This window comes from Lathamus discolor, chromosome 3 (genome assembly GCF_037157495.1).
Source record: "Lathamus discolor isolate bLatDis1 chromosome 3, bLatDis1.hap1, whole genome shotgun sequence".
NCBI lineage: Eukaryota > Metazoa > Chordata > Aves > Psittaciformes > Psittacidae > Lathamus > Lathamus discolor.
The window spans coordinates 120,497,909-120,521,233 of NC_088886.1; the positions used below are offsets into that span (position 1 = coordinate 120,497,909).

Here is a 23,325-nt window from a genome sequence, read left to right on the forward strand (position 1 = left end):
TATTTTTCCTAATTTAAGTTTTCTTAAAAATCCTCATAACATTATTTCTCTTCTAAAGATTTGTTCATCCAAATAAGTCATTTACAATAAAGCTGCAGTTCTGAAGGTTTTAGATTTATATGGGTAACGTTCAGGTCAAACATATAACAAAGATCCTCATTCTTCTATTGATGTCTCCGTTGTCAATTGCTTCTGAATGAGGGAAAGGAATACACTCAAAATATACTCAAGGGTACCCTTCTTTATTTTCTCCACGTGGTCTTTTCTCTTGTAATGCTTTTTTTCCTTGCAATTTCACTGGCTTGCTGATGGGAAAGTTTTTTTACTGACATGAAAAATTTCTTTGCCAAAGGAATGAAAACCACGTTGTGAAAGCTTTTAAGTTATTACTGAAAGATCATCAGCAGGAATAGCTATGCAGATTACCTTTCCTCATTAGCCTCCCCCATTTTTATTAGCAACTTATTTCTTTTTGTCTGTTATAAACCCCAAGTTTTTAGCTTCATCTAATAATGATGTTAGCAATATTTTCATCCTAATTCACTATTCATTAACTGTTATTATGGAGAGATTTATTTCAAAGTGCTCTTGAACAACTAGACAGCTTAAAAGGAAGATGGGGAAGAGGGGGATAAGACGAAATGAAGTCCTGCATCACAGAGAAAGGAAACATTTTCAAGCAGTCTTAAAGAATGAAGATTAGACTTCATCGCTTTGTTGGTAAGTGGGCCAGGCAGCCACAGAGGTAATTCATTGTTAAGCTCTAAGCAGATCTAAACTTTTGTGTTACCTCTTTAAAGTCTTGTGAACACTTTATCTATAGTCATCCTATGAATAAAATTGAAGAAAGTCAAAGGAAGGCTGCAGTTTCAAGGACAGGTTACATAAAGGTCACTTCATGCTGCAAAGAATCACCATAAAATAAGCACTAAGGAAAAAAAAAAAAAGGAAAAAAATCAAGCCTTCACACGTGTACGCACACATACATGCATATAAGGAAGAAGCTTTACGGAGAAATATTCCATGTTATGAGACTACCGTAGTCTGTATATACAGAAGGCTATCCAGCTATCTAAATAGGCACAAAGATATAATTTCAGGGCTTACATACCTCATTCCTTGGACACTACCAAGAATGCTAGCAATGGCAAGTAAATAGTGAAATGCCAAAAATTTCAACTTCAGTCACAGCACTCAGTGCTACCTAGTGCTCCTAATGCTGTACAGAGCTCGGGGTTTTGGCATGTTCCATCCAGCACCAGAGAGTTATTGTATCCTTATATCTCATGTTTTGAGAATGAAGACTTGTTTAGCAATTCTGAGGTTTGATTCGTTTATTTTTACAAAGGCAGCACAAGGTAGAGATGTTTGAGTTTTGTTAAAAATGTAAAAATACTGTACTTACCAATGTGTTCTACCCCGGTCACTGTGTTTTTGCTGTATCTTGCTGAGCTTTCTATCAGATGCCAAGCACAGGTGATCCACGTGTTGCTGGTCTCTCAAGGTTTTGGGTTTATCTTCACTTTAGAGTTTTTAGATGACCATACTAAATTGCTGGCCTGAAAACAAGGACAGTGAAACAACTTGATTAAATAATCTAGTCATATAGAGTTTTCTACAGGTCTTCTATCTAGACTGCTCATTTTCCTCATTTATAGGCACACCAATGCCTGAAAAAGTTGTGTTCTCTCCCATTCATCAACACTTCTGTGACAACCTATTCGCTAATTCTTGTTTCAATCATCCTATTCAAAGCAGAAAACCAGATTTCCATTTTTTTTATATCTCATAGAACTACTCCTCTAAGAACCTGAACCATTCTTCTTTTCTAACTTATCTAGGGCCAGTGCTTCTTGGTCAAGTCCTTTATGAAATCATAGTTCAAAGTTTCCTCACTCTCTCTGGATCCTCCAAAAAAGTTCCTCCTGACTGAAAATCAGTCTGTAATTTGTATTAACTTAATGCCAAAAGGCAAAATTCTATCAATGAATCGGACATCAGCTCAAGAGAAAACAAGAAATGCAAATTACAGCCTGGTTTTCCATCAGGAGGGTTTTTTCAGAAGATCTTGCTTTAAAGGCTGGAGGTGTGAATTAAGCATGCAGAATAAAAAAAAAAATAATGAAAAACAAGTAAATACAACATTGTACAACTGAACATGTGTACAGTAAGATGGCAACCTTTGCCTAACATCAGATTCTAGAGACTGGCCTCACAGACGTTGTGATGGACATAAATGGATTGCATCAAATTCATCAAATGCATAAATGGAATCATGATCCAGGAAAGTACTTTCTTGACCAAGTATTCCTTGAAATTATGCTAATGACAAAGATTTCTCAGTAGTCACATACTACATCATCCATACAGTAGTGTAGTAAAGGAGCAAGTTTCACATGTCATTGTAGAAAACATTTAAAACGTCTATTTGATATTCAGCAACAGACAAAAAGGGCTAGAGATGTGAATTTCTATTAAAAATTGATTAAAATAGCCTTAAAAGAATTTTTCCTTAGATTTCAGGTGGACTCTGACATTGAACAAGCAGCAGCTTTTCATTATATTTCTACAAACAAAACACTGGAGAAGTTTCACTAGGTTAGAAGTAAAACAAAAAATTAAAGTCTTTAGGAGAAAAAATATACTAGAAATCAGAAGGCAAATACAACATAACGAATATACAGGCAGGGTACATATTTTCCCTCTCACTTGCCAAAACGAACTAGATAGAGCGATACACCTAAAAATATTTTAATATTCTATTAGACTGTGGCTGTAATTATATAACATAAAGAAGTTTCGAACTTATGAGTCAACATTTAAGATTAAGTACTTCATCCACAATTGAATGAGCTTGGGCAGACACATTAACTTCCACATACCTAAAAATAAGCAGCAGTGTAAATTAGTAGTTAGGCAAGCGTATTATTGATGTTATTCGAACTTATCACCTCAGGAGTTGTAAAGTGTAAACCAAGAAGTGGGCACATATCATCTGGGCATAACTGCTGCTTCCTATAACACACCTGATGCCTGCAAGCACTGATTACTGCACTTTTCTTCCAATACTCAATGCTTAATGTGGACAGGGTACCAACATATTTTCCCATCTCTACCGTACAATATCACTATCAAAAAGTTAACTATTATAAAGCACATCATTATGTCACTTGACTTCCAAACCTGGAGACCTCCAGCAATATTCTGTATGAAGTCCTCAACACACCCATGCGTATCCTAAAACCGTATCCCAAAGAAGTATTGCTGCCACTCACTGAAGCATGAACATGCACCCACTCCATCTCTTAGGAGTAAGAACTTTGTAGAAAAATATCCTGCACTTAAACCCCTTCCCTCTTTGGAATTTGCGGATATGTTTTCATCTTAAACCACTTCGCATCTCAAAGGCAATAAAGCATTCAAGCTCTCAAGTGGACTCAGGAACTGCTGCCTGCAAAATTACCCATTGTATATTTCTGTTACCTTCTTTTCACCCAGCACTGTGAATCCATGTTGCTGCAAATTCAAATCGGTGGCTTTGGTTGGCAGGGTTGAGTTTTGAGGAAGGTATTTTGGGGGGTGGTTTGGCAGGGGAGGGGGAAGGCGGACGAAGTTGTTTCTTGTACACACCCTGTGGCAATATAATCCACTAGAGACAAAAATAAATGATGTTAACTTGATCTCATCTTATGAGTTGGACCAGAATTGCCAGTTGAAAATCTTCAATTGTAAAAATGTGCAGTTGCCTTGTGAATGGCAACATGAAATATGTATGCTTGAGTTTTAATGTTTATTTGCAGCCATCACCTTGAACAGATAAATCTAAACATGCAAAGGGGCAGGTGGCTGTGCAGCTGCAGATGTCACTATGAAATAGATACGATCAAGCTAGATTTAGTGATGACCCAGTAGGAAATGAATTAGAGATTATAAAAGTGATTGTTGCCATTTAACAACCTGAATTGCATTTAAAATAGGTAAAATCCTTATGAAAATTTAGGCCACTTTACAGCTTCACTAGAATAATTTCAAACCTATTTAGAACAATCTTAGAACATAACATTACCCCATTGCTCATTTTCATGAAGTGCAGAATAGTGTTATGGTTTATAGCAAACCATTATAGATAACAGGACACAATTGTACTGCACATTGTCATTACTGGAAACACCACATTTTGCAGGGCAGTTGCTCAGAATAACATATCAGCTTACCCAAAACAACAGGACAGTAGCAATTTCTTTTTGCTATTTTTCCTTCCTGGTTTCAGCCTCACAATTTGTTATCAAGACACTTCTCAGCTGTTTACTTCTGAGCTGCTCATTCTTACGATATATGACATTACAAATAATTCAACTTCCCATTGCATTATTACATCAGTGTGCAATAGAGAAGCGACACATGGCACAGCGCAGGGTTATTAAATCACAGTGGTATCTCCACAGCTGCCACAGACAGGCAAACAGACATAACTTATTTCTACCCCCATTCTTTCATTTACCCTCACATCTCCCTCCTCTTTTTACATCACTTTGCTCTGTGTTCTCTTTTCCAACATAAACAGTGAAATAAATAACTCCAGAACATATGTTATTCCTTATGAGTTACATTAATCTAAAAAGAATTTAATGGCAAAACCCTCGTTGACTTCAGACGTGCCAAGACTACTCTGTCCCACAGAGATGCTCAGTGAATGCTATATCACTAGAATTTCCAGTGTCCTCAAACATCTCAAAATGAGTTTGCATCCTTGCAAAAGCATCTTACCGTTAGATCCTACCATCAGTTGGACTTAGCATAAATCTAAAACAATTCCAAATTTTACCAGCTGGAAAAAAATATGTGTTTATACAAGAAGAGAAAGATTACCAACAAGTTTTAAACACTGTTGTGGGTTCTTCTGAGGTATGCCTGTGTGATAGGGACACCCAAGATTGCTTTGATAATCAAGTTTGGGAACCAGAAGCAGTATAGTAGCATTAGCCCTTAAGGCCAACTGATTAGCCATCTGAAAGCGGAATACATTAATTTGAGTAGAGCTGTGAACTGGATTAGTTACTGGATCAGTTACAGCATTTCTATTTGTTGATGAAAACTGTTTGTTTTCATCTGATGCCTGCTCCTTTGTAAAAACAGTTTAGTTTTCATTGGGTCCTCATGGACAATAACTTCCATTACTTTGGTGGATTGATCTTGGCTGGGCACCAGTTGCCCACAAAGCTGCTCTATTACTCCTCACCTCAGCAGGACAGGGGGCAGATAAAGCAAAGATTTTTACTCTCTACCTCCCACGAGTAGGTGATATCTGGCCACTTCCCAGGGCTTCAATACACCTTGGTTTTTTTCCCGAACATAAACACAGATAACAAACGGCACCTGCCTGATCCCTCCCAACTCTCTTCACTTTATCTTGCCGAACAAACTTCAGTGGTGTGGAACATCCCATCGGTCTGTTTGGGTGAGCTGTCCTGGCTATGTCCCCTACCAAGACCTTGCCCACCCCTGGTGACAGGGAATGTCCGAGAGACAGTCTTGATGCTGTACAAGCACTGCTCAGTAGTGGACAAGCACTGGTGTTTTATGAACAGCTTTCTAGCCACTAATGGCTTTTTTGCCTTTAAGCACCTGAAAAATGGAGAAAAGGGTTGTTAATCAATTCATAGATGTTCTAACACCAAGTTGAGGCAGACCAATGTGGGAACAGACAGTGGAGGGAAGCTTGCTGGGTTTTTTGCTTTGGGTTTTTTTTTCGGTGGGGAGTGGGGGATTGGTTTGGTTTGGTTTAGGGTTCATGTTTTTTTCTTCTTTGTTGGTGGTTGGGGTTGTGTTTTAGTTGGGGGTTGTTTTGGTTTTTTTGGGGGGTACTTTTTGTTGTTGGGGTTTTGTTTGTTTTGGTTTGGCTGTTTGGTTGTGGGGGTTTTGTTGTTGTTGTTTTGTTTTTTATTGTCACCAGCCCTTTCAAGATTGCTTCTTACACAAAATCACAACCTGAAATTTTCAGGTATCAGTCTAAAATGTATCACAAAATGAAACCCTCTGAAGAAAGGAGACTGAACAACTGCTCTACCAGTGCTAGGTCACAAAAACTTGACCAGTTCTGACACACAGGAATTTTATTTTTTTCTTTTTTTCCCTTCTTCCTAATCCTTTGCACCAGCAGGATCTTTTGGGCTAAAGGGATTGAATTCAGTACCTTTGTAAAGGTCAAAAAGGACCATTTCTAAAATCTGTTTAACTTTCTTCTTTGCTTCTTTTGAAGAGTGCACAGGAGAGCAGCTGTATGGGCTCACGTTTCCATTTAACATATTTTTGACATTTTGCTCCTCTGGTGATGGAATGAAGGGCAGTCAGTCAGTTAACTCCACTGGAGCTCACAAAGCAAGAGATGTCAATAGAGCTTAGACCATTTCTTTAGAGCCAACATGAGCCTTCAGGATGCCTGGGAGGAAGCCATGAAGTATTTTGTCACATAATTTTTATTTTATTTTTAAATCCTCCAGTGTTCCCTGAAGGATCCGGTGCTCATAATGCTGTATTTTAATTTATTTGATAAAGCTAACTCTCAGTGCTACCAGATATTATTTTAAAAGATGCCTTAAAATATTAAGTAGCATCTTGGGTCTGCAAAAGGAAAAAAATTATCACCTAATCATAGCACCATTGTATTACAGAAATTAGATATGGAAAGGAACATCCACTCTATTCCCATGCCAGTGACAGATTGCCCTCTAGAGTACCCTTTCTACTACTTTTTCACATCTAATTTTAAACTGTCTTAAGTGATGGGTCTTTCACTGTTTCTTATTCTTCTTTCTCTTCTGCATTCTGAACTTGGTGGAGTGAGGCATTCAGCCCACATTTTATTTTTCTTAATTTCAACCCATTATTCTCAGTTAGACTCCTCTGGTCCCCTCCATAATAATTCTTCACCATCATTAGTCTTTACTGAGCAAGTATTTCAAGATAGTTATCATGTCCTCTGCTCTATTTGCATATCCAGTCTAAATATATTGCATTCCTAATATTGCCTTATAAATCAGATCCCTCTAGCCACTTAATCTTTCTAGTTGCTCTTCTATAGCTTGCCTGTGAACTGTGCATACCCCTTAGGCGGCAACAGGCAAAGGCATGAATTTTGCCTTCAGGCTATGCTCAGCCTAAAGCAACGAAGCAAGCCTCTGTGTTATCAAGCCAGACCCCAAGAAGGGAAGGGAAAAAAAAAAAAAAAGGGGGGGGGGGGGGAGGGGCAATTTTTTGTGAAATGTTAGCATTTTTTTTATTAAAACCAAGCTTAGATCTGTTGGCACCAGTATGCTTTCTCAAGTATGCTTTCTCTAATACATATATTTTTTATTATAATCTGGATTCATTGTTCTTTCAAATGGAAAAAAGTCCTCTTAAATCGATTTAAAACATTCACATACATAATCAGATTTTAATCTGCCTTTCTAAAATAAAGCCAGTGCAATACACTATTTTTTCCTGTAGAGTCAATTACCTCAGCACCAGTTATCACAGAAGATCCTTGCTCCTGAAACCATACGGGAGAAATTCCCAATTTTCCCCAACTTCGGCTTCTTTGTCCTAACCTCACGACACCTCCCTGCCTCTTCCTCTACACTGATTCAGATCTTCAGGGCTAAGCTCCACATTAAAACAGGCTGGCCCCTTTCTTGAAAGATTTTTAAACCAGATTGAGGGGCACTTTGTTCTATCAGTGAAACAAACAGCTGAACCGACTGCTTAGACCTCAGATGAGTATTTCTTTACTTCATGTTTGTTTGGGGTTTTTTTCCATTTCTTTTTCCACAAAACACTGTTTCTACTTTATATGTGCAAGCATTAAGACTATTTGCCTGACAAGGACGTGTTGAAGTGGAGCGAATTTCAATATTGCCAGGTTTGATTTTTTTCATTTTTAAACACAGAACTCACACAGATAACTCCCTTTAAGTACTGCTCACATCACTGTGTGAATTTGAAAATTACAAACAGCACCTCGGGGTGTTAGACAGTCTTCTCCTTTATCTCTCCTAAAAAACAAACAAAAAAAAAAACCCCAAAAAAACCCAAAAACCAAAACACACACACACACACAAAAAAAAAAGTCATTTTGTAAAATCCAGACAGCTCTCTCAACAATCTAATGTTTTTGGTGCCTCAAGAGTAGTGATTGATTTTGTTTGGTCTGGCAAACACAAGTTATCCCATAATCATTTTATCTTGTCAACCACACTTCCATTGACTTGTTTGCATTTTAAGAAGAAAATGCAGTGATTGCAATGAAAAATGGGAAGGGCTGGAGGCAAATAAAAGATTCATTCTATGATTCCGGCGCTGCTGAAAATGCATCTACTTTAATTGTCTATATAGATTAGGCATGGGTTTTCTGCAAAAGCAAAATGAATTTAAAAATAAAAGGACCCTTTTCTCTCCCTTTGAACTAGCCTTGCAACTATCCAGGGCTTTACTTCCTCATTTCTCCTGCTCTATGACAAAAGAACATGCGGATGACAGGGTTTTTTTTCCTCTTTGTTGTCTTTTCCTTAGATATAAAATTATTTGAAAAGATGAAAATTGGACCGTGGAATTCCAACTTCCACACTCTTAAGAAGCTTGACTGAGATAATATGATCAAGCATAAAAAGGATCAGGCTGGGACAGGGTACACTGATGGCCATAGAAGTCTATAAATTTCTTTGGTGGCAGGTGTGCTTTACCAGCAGGTTCAGGAGTCTAAAGACCTTATCAGAGACTCTTGTCTTCATCCCTACCATAGAGCATATTCGTCCCTTTGGACCACAGAGGGCATTTTCTAAGTAAAATCTTACTTGTTGCAATGTCCCAATTCACTGCAACAGCACTGATAACTTTTATTCTCCTCATACTACAGCTTCTAGCATCTAAATTATATAGCTTTAGTCTGTGATAATGGATTAGGAAGTCATTTGTAGCCCATAGTACTACAGTAGGTGTTTCTGGCTACCACCAACTGATGTGAATAATGGGTGCTTTCAGGATAACATTCTTGGGAGGAAAAGAGAATCCTTGGTCAGTCCTAGTCAGGATTTTTCCTTGGGAAAGTCATCAGGGCATCTTACTTTCACCCCACCTTGAGAAATACATCCCTCTTCCAAATACATACACAAGAAATGCTCTAGTGAAGGCGTGGGAAATGGCACTGGGGGAATGGGAGGAAGAAAGTGTGCACAATTTCTGGTCAAGGTTGAAAATTGTCAAAGAAAATCTGTAAGGAAGGAAAAAGAAAAACCCACATAAAACCAGAGAGGGACAAGGAAAAAGGAAAAAGATGGGAAATAGTAAGCAGCAGCTGTTATATGTCACTACTGTCTGTCAAAGAATAAAGTGGATTGAAAGTCTAGGAGAAAGTGGAGAGGAAAAAAAAAGCCAAAATGCATAGCAAAGAGAAAGGCAAAGAAAGGGTACCAAATGCACAGGTTGTTCCTGTATGAGTTAATAGGCCTAAATGTCAACATTTGAAACTTGCTTTTGGGTGACAGAATAACTGACAAGGGATAGTGAGGAGTCTGTGGAAGGAAGATAACCCGTCTTAAAACCATGTATGACGACATTCTCGAAGTGTTGAGCTGAAAACAGTTTCCTTCCTTTTTTAATTCCAAAATTATTCTCAGAGTTGCACACAACTTCACAGATAAGTTGTTCCTTGAAAAATATTTTTCAGGAAGATTACTAGGGATAGAAAAAGTACTTGTGTTCACATAATCTGAGTCCCCGAGTGAGTTCCTGCAACCAGGCTCTGCAGGTGTCCTGGGTATCAGTGGAGAAGTAATTATTGGAAAACAGCAGGATAAAGAGGAAAAAAAAAAAGTTTCTATTGAGAGACAAAATAAAAGATTCCCACAGATCTGTGAGCTTCAGAGAGTATCAGTCCTGCTGAACCCATGAAGACTGAAACTCAGAAGACCAAAATGTGACCAAATCTGGACAAGACCATCGGCATGCACTAAGAACAGGCTGCACAAAGGCCAGGACAAAGTGGCATCTGCTGTGTGCACAGACTACAGGAATATACACAGGGTAAGGCAAAGGATATCTATGCAAACAGACAGGGAGCTGCAAGCTGTTGCTACATCCAGGCTGAACATGTAAGTCAATGTGTTGTGGAAAATGGCTTTCTGCCTTTAGTAACAGCTTTATTGCATTAACAGTAGCTTAACACAAGGTTTTCTAATAACACTGCTTCTGATCTACAGCTCCCAGAAAATCCATAAAAGAGATTTCTACCACTTATATGAAGTTCTGCTATAATCATACTAGATTTTGATACCCCCATGGTTCTCCAATTTCCTGTCAGCAAAATAACCCACACAGCACTTCTGGAACAACAGAAGGGATATGCTTGCACTCACTGCTAGTAATAGATCATCTTTAAGAAGTTTGGTTCAAAAGCAGAGGTAGCCATTTACAAGAAGTTATTGGATCTCAGCTCTCAAAGACCTCATAAATTGGAAAGAAGTAAAACTTTAAGTGCAATAAATCTATCTTTAATGTCAATGCAAAACTCATTGCTGTGGTCAACAGCATTTCAGAGGAGTCTTAGGAAGTTCAGAAGCAATATACTCTGGAAGTTCCATCACATGTAGCTGCGATATCAAGTCAGCAGTTTTGAAATGCTCTGTTCAGTGAAAATAGCAAACAGCTATAGTCTGTCAGATTCTTCTGAGCTATACAGCAGCTGCTGCTTCAGCAAGCCCATTTCAAACAGAGTGCCCTGCTCTTTCGTTGTGTCCCACCCCCACCCCCCCACACTTAAGCACTAGACTCCAGGATAGCCCAGGTGCAAGCACATGCTCCCTGCACACTTCCTTCAACTGTTATAATTTTCAGCTTCTTAGACTATGAAGTCAGCTATTAAAGAACAAATAACCAGTGCTGAGGAGGGATAATGGTATAGCTGCCACACAAATAACTCCTCATTGTAACAAGTCACCTGAAAAAAAAAAAATAAAAAAAAAAATCAGGAATTGCTTTTTTAAGGTTGACTTTTTACTCAGATTTACCCCAGAATCTACATAGGCCCATCTTGCCATCCAACTTAAGTACCACAGTATTATTATGAACACTTGCTATTATGAACATTTAGAAACAAGTAGCTTCACTATAATATATTTTTAAGCATCGGGAAGTCTCACATCTCTCCTTCTTTAGACAGGCAGAAAGACCTTGCAGATAACACTCAAGTTTCAAGAAGGAACATCAGAAGGAACAGAAATAGCTTCAGTGATGATGCTTTAATCAGTCCTTTGCCTCTAGATCTATGAAACACTGAAGTCACATGTCAGCACTCAAATCCGATTCCTCCTACCTAATGAACCCCAAGTAAGCTTTAGAATCCTGATAGCGTACCATTAGTTTTCTTTTAAAGTTAGGATAAAAAGTTGACAGTGCAGTGAATCTTTCACTAAAATGAAAAAAGTTTCAGAAGAAATTAATCAGAACAAACATTTTGTTTTCTTGTCTGTTCACACACTTGTATTAGCTTATCAAAATGAAGCAAAGTAAAAGTTGATCCAACACTCATTGTATTTTCATATAATATTTGCTGAATATGATGTGTTTGGGGTTTTTTTAGGCATATTTCCTGTAGTCACCTTACACTCATGGTACTCCAAGCAGTAACAACCAAAGAAAACGAGCTCTGAGCTCCAGAAAACACTTTCATGAGACAAGATAGCATTATTAAATGCAATTCATCTTGAATCAACTGAGAACAGTCACAGTTTCTAAATATGCAAATAAAGTAGTAGAAAATGATAAATCTGTATAACAAAAAAAAATCCACACAAAAAAACCCCACGCAGCTAATCGATTCATACACAAATGGATGCCTCCTGTTCCCCTCTTTCCCTTTCTTCAAGTTCCCTGCGGAACAGGCCCCCAGTAACAGAATAAGATGTATGCATCTATATCTAGATCAATCACGTTTACTATGCCTCAGAATATGAAGAGATCTATTTAGAACAATATATATACACTCCCCAATAAAGCTCATTTAAAGTAGATCAAGAGCTCTTCAAGCAGCAAACATAAACTACCATGACACTCACTTTAAAAAGTGAGTGCTTTAAAACTGGGATCATCTGCACTGCTTCTAAGCAAGCTGCACTTAGTGGGTCAGTCACTGATAACTCAATGTAAAGAAGTGACAGCAACTCTAATGCCAGAAGAGCATATGGTACCTCAGACAACGAAGCTATTTCAATACATAGCCTCCCCACTGGTAACATGTGATGAAGAAATGAGAACCTCTATTTCATTTCATTCAGAGCCTGCAAGAAACTGACCTAAATGAAAGAAACAAGAGAAGACACACTTTTCATGAAAGGTTTCCAGTCCTGCCAAAACCAGTATTATCCCTGTCTCTGCTGGTCTCAGGACAGGGTGCCTGAGACATATTGAACCTACAAAGTGCTATCCTGATGTTCACCCAGGATGAAGAACAAACCCTATCAATGAGCACGAAACACTTGAGCTGTATCTCAGAATAGCAGTGACCTTCTGCCACTCATCCTGTCTTATGAACATCTACAGTCAGCATTATCTTTGACAGCACCAGTCCACGGAAGATGGCAAGTCTTTTATCAACTTAAGTTTAATGAAATGCCACAATCCAACCCATTTTAAATTCCCCCTCAGTGAAGTCCAGTGTAACAGATCATGAATAGCCTTTGCTCCCCACCTACCCAAAATTAACCCTTTGTTTGTTTGGATTTGGGTTTTTTTTTTTCGGGGCGGGGGGGGGTGGTTTTTGGTTGGTTTGTTTTTGTGCTGTTTTTTTTTTTGGGGGGGGGGCAGGGTGGGTTTCTTTGTGGATTTTTTTGTTTTATTTTGGTTTTTTGGTTTTTAAATGTACTTCGCTGGTCACAGCCCTTACTCACAAGGGGAAGGCTGCAAAGGGGAAAGCTGACTGTGGACCATCTTGATTCTGTATAGGTGTAAAACTTGTAACTGCAGGAGACTTGCCCAAAATTTAAACCAACAAATGTGATCAGAGAGCCTGGCCTTCACCTGGCAGCACTCAGCTAAACTCTTGACAGTAGCAAACAGACAGCTGCTGCTTAAAAAGGACCTGTTACCAGCTGGGCAGCATAGACGTTTCAGAAAATCTAAATACATGTCCATTACAGCTGTGATTTCTCCTCTGAGAGTAGCCAGAATCCTTCCCCTTGCCCTAGACGTCTCAAAAGCCATGGACAGTACAGGTGGGTACTGAGCATGTCATTTAAGTTTCTAATAAATAAAATGGGAACATATTGAAGCCCACTGCAATTAAACAGCAGCCACATCCATCCTCTGAGCTCCTCAATTGTTCCCAAGCAGCTCAGTACACATCTCAGCAGAGCATGGAGCCTGGCAAGACAGAACCCCAGGACCTAACAGTAGAATTTTCCACAATTTCCCCAGGAAAGCTAAAATATTCATCAGCAAGTACCTTTTCTAAAGTTGACAAAGAGTTATTTATGTTTTGTCTTGCATGCTGCAGAAGTTATCGTCACCCTGCAGAGGAAAAATAAAGTGAATACACTGCACTCCTGGAATCGGCACTGCATTTGCACAATGGTATCGGGGCTCAGAAAGACCCTATGGTGGTCCTACATTGGTCCTTTGATGATAAAATGTGCATTATGTTTCAGGGATGTTCCTTAAGGCACAATTATCACAGAGGACTCTCAAAACAACTTGTGACTTCATAGCAACACAGTTGTAAAGATCTGCATGAAAGAGAATCAGGAAGGATATTAAGAGCAATATTGTACATCTAGCTGTCTCTTCAAGAAGGGACTTTAAAGCCATTGATACCAAATTACTTGCTAGCCTACCGCTGCAGTTTGCAATGGTTGAGCTACTGCCTCTGTCACAATCTAAACTAGATGAATACTACCAACTCTTGAGCCAAAGAGCACAAACCCAGTGAGAAGGAGCTGACAAAGCAGAGAGCAACATACCCTTCTCTGGTGCTGTGGGAGTTACTGCCCCTCACATCCCCACAAGGGAGCAATTTTTCTGTCAACTTGTAAAAAGTAACCTGCTTTCAGGCACAGCAAGACAAAGATGTGGGGAAGAAATATAAAAAACACTGGCCCACAGGTGTGGGGAATAAAGTATTCTCAAGTGTATCCAGTTAAAACACTGCATTAAAAATTGATAAAAAAGTTTTCTGCAGAGTAGAATTTACTTTTAATTAAGAATTAACTATGAGCTAGTTCACACTTCCTAGCATACTATCACATCTTGTTTAGATACCAACACAAGGATAAAGAAAGCATATTCGCATAGAGATATGAATCAAATCCAGCCATTTTAGTTCCTTTATGATTTAAGAAAGGAGTTAGGCTTAGAAGAGTGGAAAAAAACCCACAACAAATACACTTGAAAATATAGTCTCAAAACTAAAGAGGACAAGAGGACAGAGAAGCAAACTGCAGCAACCTACAACAGTTTTTACCAATTTAAGCTCCCAAGAGCTCAGCAGAATAGGAAAATAAAGTGCCAGAAGTAACAAACAAAAGTCATTTCTGATAATACAGGGGAACACACACTGCCAAATCATGTATTGCAGTGTTATTCTTAGACAATAAACTGCAGTGAAATGTAGATATGGGACTGAATCCCATCTGCAAGTGTAAATACACTGTAGCTAGCTTTTCTCTGCATTCATACACCCACTTGTTTCCTCAAATATTACAGTAGGAAGCCTTACTATGGAGAAGAGACCATCAAGGACTATTGAATACAAAAATACAAGGCAATCTCCAGCTCAGAAAGTCCCTAAATTACAGACTGCCAGAAACCAGAGTAGTACATCAGAGCTACAGGATTGATTTATTCCTGCACTCTTCCCCTAAGTATCTGCTGCTGGCAGCTTTAGAGGGTAAGGGGTAGGAGCAGGCAGAGCTTCCCTCTGTCCCACTCTGACTAGTCTCACTTTGCAGACAGGCTGAAAGTTCAGGTTTTGAATGCTGTCTCCTAGCCCCAGAAAACATCATGTAGAGGCAAGGAAGAGGACAGAGATACTTGCACAGAATGAAGTGGGAATTAAGTGAAATAAAGGGGGGCAGCTGCTATGACAAAACAAAAAAAGCATGGCATGGACCAACAATGGTAGACAGGAAGATGAGACAAATTATTTTGGGTAAAATCCATGGGAGGAGACCTGAACAAAATGTAATCCCTTTAAACCAATTATATTGGCATGGAAATACCTGCCTGGGACACACCAGAGGCATCTCCAATACAGTTAATACCTACATTAATATCATCCTTGGTTACCCATGAGACCAACATAAAACAAACCTGTTTCAATTAAGCTCTTACTGATAATGCACATGGGAACAGATTTACTGCGATCTCACAGTTGCTGTAGTCTTACCGAAGCATGCACAGTTTTCCTAAGGATTTCTGATGTTTAAGCACATCTTTCTTAGCATAAAGAAGAATTTAGTCTATGCAGAGGAAAGAGCTAGAAAAAGCAACCTGTACATGCAAGCTTGTCATAGCAATGACAATAGACAGGAGTACTCAGCTCTCAGCTTGGCACCCACTCTTCCACCAAGGGCTCTCAGGAGATTGAAACACTGCTTGCAAGGTCTAAGAAACCCTCTGGAATTGAAAAATTACTTTCTGACTGTACAGCTCTGTGCTCCTCCAGACTCAACACAGCTTGAGTCATAGCCTTATACAGCTGCCCAAATTCAAGGATTAATTTAACGGCTGCTTATATGTCATGATTTTATTAATTCCCTAAGGGAGGTAGTAACAAGAAAATAAATATTTAAGAGTAATCTAGCACTGGGAACAGCTTATAGGCTCCACAAACAGGAAGAAAATAGAGAAAACCACCCACACAATATTCAACTTAAGGAAAATCCTGTCTGATGTAACTGAAGCAACATAAAATCATAGAATGGTTAGGGTTGGAAAGGACCTTAAGATCATCTAGATCCAACCCCCCTGCCATGGGCAGGAAGATCTTCCACTAGACCAGGTTGCCCAAGGCTCTGTCCAACTTGGCCTTGAACACCACCAGGGATGGAGCATTCACAACTTCCTTGGGAAACCCATTCCAGTGCCTCACCACCCTCACAGGAAAGAACTTCTTTATATCTAACCTAAATCAGCCTTGTTGAAGTTTGAACCACCACCCATCATCCTGTCACTACAGTGCCTGATGAAGAGTCCCTCCCCAGCACCATTATAGGCCTCCTTCCTATACTGGAAGGCTGCTATGAGGTCTCCACGCAGCCTTCTCTTCTCCAGGCTGAACAGCCCCAACTTTCTCAGCCTGTCTTCATACGGGAGGTGCTCCAGTCCTCTGATCATCCCCGTGGCCCTCCTCTGGACTTGTTCCAACAGCTCCATGTCCTTTTTATGTTGAGGACACCAGAACTGCACACAATACTCCAGGTGAGGTCTCATGAGAGCAGAGTAGAGGGGCAGGATCACCTCCTTTGACCTGCTGGTCACGCTCCTTTTGATGCGGCCCAGGATACGCTTGGCTTTCTGGGCTGTGAGCTCACAGTGAAGCCGGCTCATGTTCATTTCCTCATCGACCAGCACCCCCAAGTCCTTCTCACAGGGCTGCTCTGAATCTCTTCTCTGCCCAACCTGTAGCTGTGCCTGGGATTGCTCCAACCCAGGTGCAGGACCTTGCACTTGGTATGGCTAAACTTCATAAGGTCGGCATCAGCCCACCTCACAAGCATGTCAAGGTCCCTCTGGATGGCATTCCTTCTCTCCAGCATGTTGAGCACTCAGCTGAATTATATGAGTCACAGCTACTGCATGGGAAAGGAGGGAGAAACTACTGCAGAAACCAAGTGACTGATAATGTTGCCCGAGTGCAGCTCATGCTCATAAAGTAAGAAATAAAAGTCTAATACTGTTTTGGAAAATAGATAAAGGAACATCGTATTACTAAATGCTCAGAGGAAAAAACTTCTTTGCACCAGATCCAGTCAATTGATGCTGAACCTCTATTGATCAGAGCAGCTGTGAAATGCTTCAAGTGCAGGTGTAATACTGAGACATCCTGGCAGCTCACCCTTTCAAATAAATCCACACAGAATTATAGCAAGAGACAGACTAGTCTTGCAGATACATTGCAACAAGATCCTACAGGAATAGGTATAACAGAAAACATGCAGTAATAGCAGAGTGTCATCATTCAGTAATATATGTATTTATAGGATACAGTATCACGAGAACTGCAAAGACAGACCAGCAAAGCTGTATCAAAGCTCACAGCAACCTATTCAGATACAGAAGGAAGGCTCCTCCAAAATTATTTTTTTGCCCAAGAATTTTGTTCTGCTAAATTACTCAAAAACCCACAAGTTTCCAAAAGGCCTGTTGGCACAGCTCCGCTCTCCAGCTGAGCCACACCTTGTTTACTTTATGGTGCCCCAGTCAGATCTAGTTCTGTCTACCGATTTGGTTCTCCTCTACAAGAGACAAGCAGACCAATTCATACCTAGGGTCTTAATTTAGAGCTAAGACATTGCCAAGACACATACTAGGACCCAGGAACTGAGAAGCATTTCTGGGTCCCACACATTAGATTAAGTTTATTGGTCACATTATCGTGGATATATATGCAGAAAGAAAAAGAAAACCAAAAACCATAAGACACCAGCACATAACCCAGCAACATCCCAACTCAATTCCAGCTTCCTTAGCAAGCACAGTTGATAACAGGGTATTTAAAAAAGAATGGCAGGTTTTCAACCCAGGAGACCCCCAATGCTTCTGGAAACATTAAAGTAAACATAATGTGACTGAGTCAATATCAGACAACCAAGAAATACCACTGAACATGAATAGGCAGAGTTCTATAGCCAATTCAAAAATGATGGGCCAGAAACTGATTTGAAGAGCGCTCCTTAATAAATAAACCTTTCCATTAGTTAGTGAAATTTCTGACTAATAAATACTCCCATATGCACACTGAACAACTCCAAGCACTCTGAGACAAACAAAATAACACAATAGAAAAATGGTATGGGTGACTGCCCATGAAAGTTCTCCACTTCACAGATTTTACATAAACCTTGCGGTTTACAGCTTGGAGGAATTCTTGAAATCTCAGAAGATTTTTACTGAAAAAACTATCAACTCAAAACCACAGAGCCCGTCACTACTTTAAAAATTCAATTATTGTTTAGTAAAGGGAACCATCTGTCTGTAACAGGATGAAGTTTTGTTGTGTTTTTAAATCAAAATTTCCTTTGACTGCAAAAGGAAGAAAAGAGAAAGCATTCATGAACTGATCCAAATTCCAGCAGATCATCTCCGGACAGCTGAATGATCTTCTCTGGAGTCACAGTAACTCAGACTGAGACACTTAGCGGATTTCCCCTACTTTCCAGTATTTCAAATGTAACCTCAGAAGTTCTTTATATGGAGCCAGCCCCTCAAGAGCGACAGCTACTGTACTACAGGTAATAGGCCACTGGGGAAATCAAACAGTAACTGGGGAAATCAGACAGTAAAGTGGGAAACAGCTGGCTGGGGGGAGAATTTTTTATTTTTTTTTTTTAACTGTAAATGCAAGAGAAATATACAGAAGCATATGTAACAAGTGCAGGGAAAGCTATAGAGATTCATTGCAAAAGTACTTAGAGTCAAGAGGAAGATATAAGAAGCTATTAATCAAATCTCAGTTCCCTCCTTCTGTAGTTAGCGTCCCTAAAAGTTTTTGCGGTTTTTTCTTTTTTTTTTTTTTGCACTTGGGTGCAAGAAGTTGCCAAATATATATCACTTTATCTATTTTGGAGTTTAGCGACAAAGCTTCACTGACATAATGTTGTTATTTCTTTACAAGAACAACTAATAGAGACCCAAACCCAGTTTCTAATATGTAAAACAAACCCCATATTTATATCTAAAAGATTAAAGAACTTTGGTCATTTTTGTATAATACAAGGGGGAAAAGAACATCTCATACTCTGAGAAGCTTTCGAATTTCTATCAGCTATTCCATAGTGATTGTACATTAGGCCTGTATCTGAAAAGTTTATGATACAGACACACAAAATGCTTCAAGGTTAGCACCATGATCTATGGGACCAAAGAGAACTAACACTGGTTGCACAATGAGATTAAGTATAGGCAATCTGTTGTAAGGATCAGATCCATCCAGATATGGAAAAGATTTGATGCCATGAAAAAGTAATGGCTTCGGAGAATAAATTACAGATAGAAATAGCATTTTAAAACATATTCATGCAGAACATTTTCTGCGTTTACTGTATAATCAGGATAGGCACACAGTACCAGAATTACCACAAGACTAAAGCTGAAAATCATGCATCTACAGAGAAAGGAAGCAAACCTACACCTTCCCAAAAGTATGAAACCCATGTTATCCAGTGTTGTATTTACTTTCCAATTTGAATGAAAAAGTACAGCCTCATGTTTCTTAGCAGTTTATCCTATATCTAATTTTTATTTTCCATTGATTTCGTGTTATAATGATACTTTGTGTGAAATGGCATAAAATAGAAAATAACATGTATGCCTATTTTACTTCCCCAAATTGGATGTGCCATTTCTTCTGATAGACCAGTTATATTTCATCCCATCTTTATTTGACCTTATCTGCTCTCTGTCTTAATTTTGTTTCGAGAAACTCACGCCAGAAAGCCAGTATACAATATAGCCTACATTAAAAGCTCGCTGAAGCTGTATTTGGTGTGCATAGTTTGCAGCACAGATGCATCTCACCTCCAATGAACACTGAAGATTTCTAGCCAAGTAAGGGAGAATACAGCATGCCAGCACTTAACATATTTCCTGCAAAACAGAGTCAATGCTTCATTTCTGAGGAGATTTGTAGCCATATCTTATTCCTGACTTTCAGTATCACCTACACATTTTCTCAGATGGCAAAGTAGCTGATATTATGATATTGTCTGTCAACCAGTTCCTGACAGAGTCAAAGGCACTGGCAATGTAAATTAGGCTGACTATTGGACCCTTTTTTAGGAAAAGACGACAGGTGTATAACCTCTAAAATTTCATGTCATAAATCAGGATATAGTCACCCATCTAAACGTTTGCTCTGTCACACATACCTACCTCCTATACTTAACCCAGCCCACTCAGATGCTGACTCTAATTTTAAATTCTTTAGACAAATCAGTTTTCCTTCTTTGCAATAAGATTTCTGTGTACAGAGGAATATCTATCTCCCTAAAAATAAGATAGATTCCTCTGATCAGGAACCTGCAGAACATATGCATTCCTTTAGCCTAAAAATTGGAGCAGAGCAGTAAACAATTACATTCACAGAATACCTTATGTGCTCATAAGTGAAAGGAAAGGATTCCACACAGATATAAACTCATATTTTTAAAATTATTTTATTTCTCAACTTGTTAATAAGTCAGTAAGTCAGACATTCACATACCAGCCTCTCTTAACGGGGAAAAAAAAGGAAGCATTCACTGGCAATGTTATCAGAGCTGACCACTCTATCCATCCTGATCTTTTATATCTCCTTGCTCAATACCGTTGCAACCACAGCCAGGTTACCTAAGGATAAACAGCAACCAGACTCTCAAGCTAAGAGAGTTAGCATCTCCATGGGATACTCCAGCTTACATCTCTGCCCCATGTCACCAAGGCAGCTCTCCTGTAAAACACACACTTTCCCCACATCCCCTGTGACTTCCCAAGGGCTTCTTCAGCCTATCCAGGGTTGTGTCACTCAGGGATTCACTTGGGATTTTCTAACTCTAAAAGGTATTTGTCTTTTTGAATGCACAGCAGTATTTCCAAGCTTTGCCAAGTTGTTTCCTTTTATTCCTCAACAAGAAGCAACACCTCTAAGCTTGATATATGCACTGCAAATATAGTCTACCATGACAAGCTTGTACTGGTTATTAAATAACAGGCTTATTAAATAACTTCTACCTCAAGTAAGTTACATTCAACTGCAAACTTATATTCTTGGGGGTTTTGTGGGGTTTTGTTGTTGTTTCATTTAAAAGGGTTTTTTTTTTCTTCTTTCTCACTATCTTAGTTTGACATGTAGCTTGGCATCTTTTGTTATTCCCTTAGACCAGAAGAGGCATCAACAGACTTGCAAACTGAAAATAAATTTTATTAGGCTCAACAGGGAAAAGAAAGCCATGGGATTCATCAAGGTTTTGTATCAGACTAATTGACAGCAGACTAAAGGTATTACACAGTTCTGATTTCATGAGTAGTTCTCCAACTACCTTTTGTTTTTCACCCCCCCACAAGACAACAAACCAAACAGAAAATAGTCATTAAAAGCAGCACTAAGTATTCAAAAGGAAAGAACTATGCATTTATATGAACCAACATATTGCAAATATCTGTGCTAAACCACAGCAATTTCATGCAATGAAATTATTTAAAAGCTGCAATAAAAAGGAGGAGGAAAGGGGAGTCTTTAGTATTTACAAAAAATAGTTATATAGTTTAGATATTAAAAGGTATAAATACACACAGGTCAGAATTTTCCAGCCATACGCAAGTATTCATTTTAGTGGCAGGAAAGACTGGGATTTAACCTCCTACATTTGAGTACAGTTTTGTTGTAAGAAGGAGGTTAGACACAGTCACAGGATTTTCTTCTTTATACTGGTCCATTTCCTTATCTCTGCTCTGTCTGGTTTGGAAATAATATCTGCCATGAGTAAGTGCATTAGTTCTTCCTGAAAATCTTCCTGTTCCATATTCAATGCATGCACACCAAATCGCCTAATACGCAATGACAGCTGACAAACTGCTCTTTCTTCCCCAAAAGATGGAACCCATCTCCTATTTCAATCTGTTAACCTTCCAGTCACAGCACTCTTAATTACCCACAAGTTCTGGATAGTCTCTTACATCACTTAGATGAAGCAGTCACAACAACAGCCCTCCTCAGTGGCTCTCAGTCATCCAACCAGTCCCAGCTGATGTGACAGGTGTGCTCCTCTTAGTTCCTGCTGAAGACATTATTAACTATTTCTTGGGGCTTTGGGGAGGTCTTATCAGATGGGGGTTGTGTTTTTTTATTTTGGAGGGTGTGAGGTTGATGTTGGGAGGGTAGCTTCAAAAATAAAATAAAATAATTCTAACAACAAAAATACTCACATGCCAGTTCCCTGCAGAGATCAGAAGTCTCAACATCTAGAATTTTAACGCAGTTTAAAAGAGTATGTCACTCAAAGGGGGTGGAAAGAGCAGAGATTATAGACCGGAAAATATAGTTAATACAAGCATGTAGCACTGTGACACAAAATCTAGGGCTTTTTCCTTTAAGCCAATTAATTAATGACCTCCCAGGGATGACATTTAAAATGAAAACCATTTGCTGCTAAGGCAGTAAGAGGAATGACAGAAACTACACATTGTACTAGTTAATGACAGTGCACTGTCAAGGGCAGAAAGCACAAAGGAAACGTACCCAAGAACTCTGCATATCGCCTAAGGGGCCGCGTGTCTTTATATCCAAAGCAATGAGCAGGGTGTGAAGGAGTGGAAAAAATTTCAATGCAAAATCCCTAAAAAGGGAATGAAAGGAGAGCACAAGAGCCAGGTTAACTTATTAACTGGTTTTACAGGAAAAAAGTGCATGGTATCGCAAATAACTATTTAGGAGTCTCCTTTTTCCTAACAGTCTTTCTGCATGTCACCAATCTAAACATCGCACTTAACATGGCACTACATAAGTGTATGCTTTGTTTCTCAGCACCATGAAACATCAACACCTTTTCTGATGCTGATGTTTCAAACAACATGCTCATGCTGGATTGAAGTAATGCAACCCACTGTTAATTGCTAAACATATTTTACGTGGACAGTTAAAAAAAGAAAGAAAAAAAAGAATCACAGAAGTTCCTTTTCAGGACTGAAAAGCTCCACGAGGCTGGGATTTTAGGCTATTTCTGCTATTAAAGAAACCAACAGACGCTGCTTCCAGGAAGCATTTCACCAGTTACACAGCCATGCTGGACAGAGACAATCCTATTTTTCCAAGTAGCTTTCAACACTTCCCAGACAGCATATACCCAAACAGAACAACAATAACCAGTGAGCACGTAAGATGAAAAGACATCCTGCATGCCCCTTCAGTACAAGGGAATGATGCAAAACATCCTTTTAAAGAGAGCTCTCCACCTCCAAGCAAATGAAGACAAGTGTAATGACCATAATACCACCATTAGGTACAGTAACACACCCAAGCATACTGAACTTTCATCCAATTATTTACAAAAGGAATTTTATTTTCAAGCTACAAGTGTATTGACCATTATTTAACAAATTAAC

At 39.1% G+C, this 23,325-nt stretch overlaps 1 long non-coding RNA gene across 1 annotated transcript in view; it reads right to left on the minus strand.

Moving 5' to 3' along the window:
* LOC136011209 (uncharacterized) overlaps positions 1 to 23,325 on the minus strand; it is a 61,665-nt gene that overhangs the window by 13,180 nt on the left and 25,160 nt on the right. Inside the window, exon 2 of the long non-coding RNA XR_010611287.1 lies at positions 1,406 to 1,559. This is a non-coding gene — a long non-coding RNA (uncharacterized LOC136011209). The remainder of the gene's footprint in view (positions 1 to 1,405; positions 1,560 to 23,325) is intronic.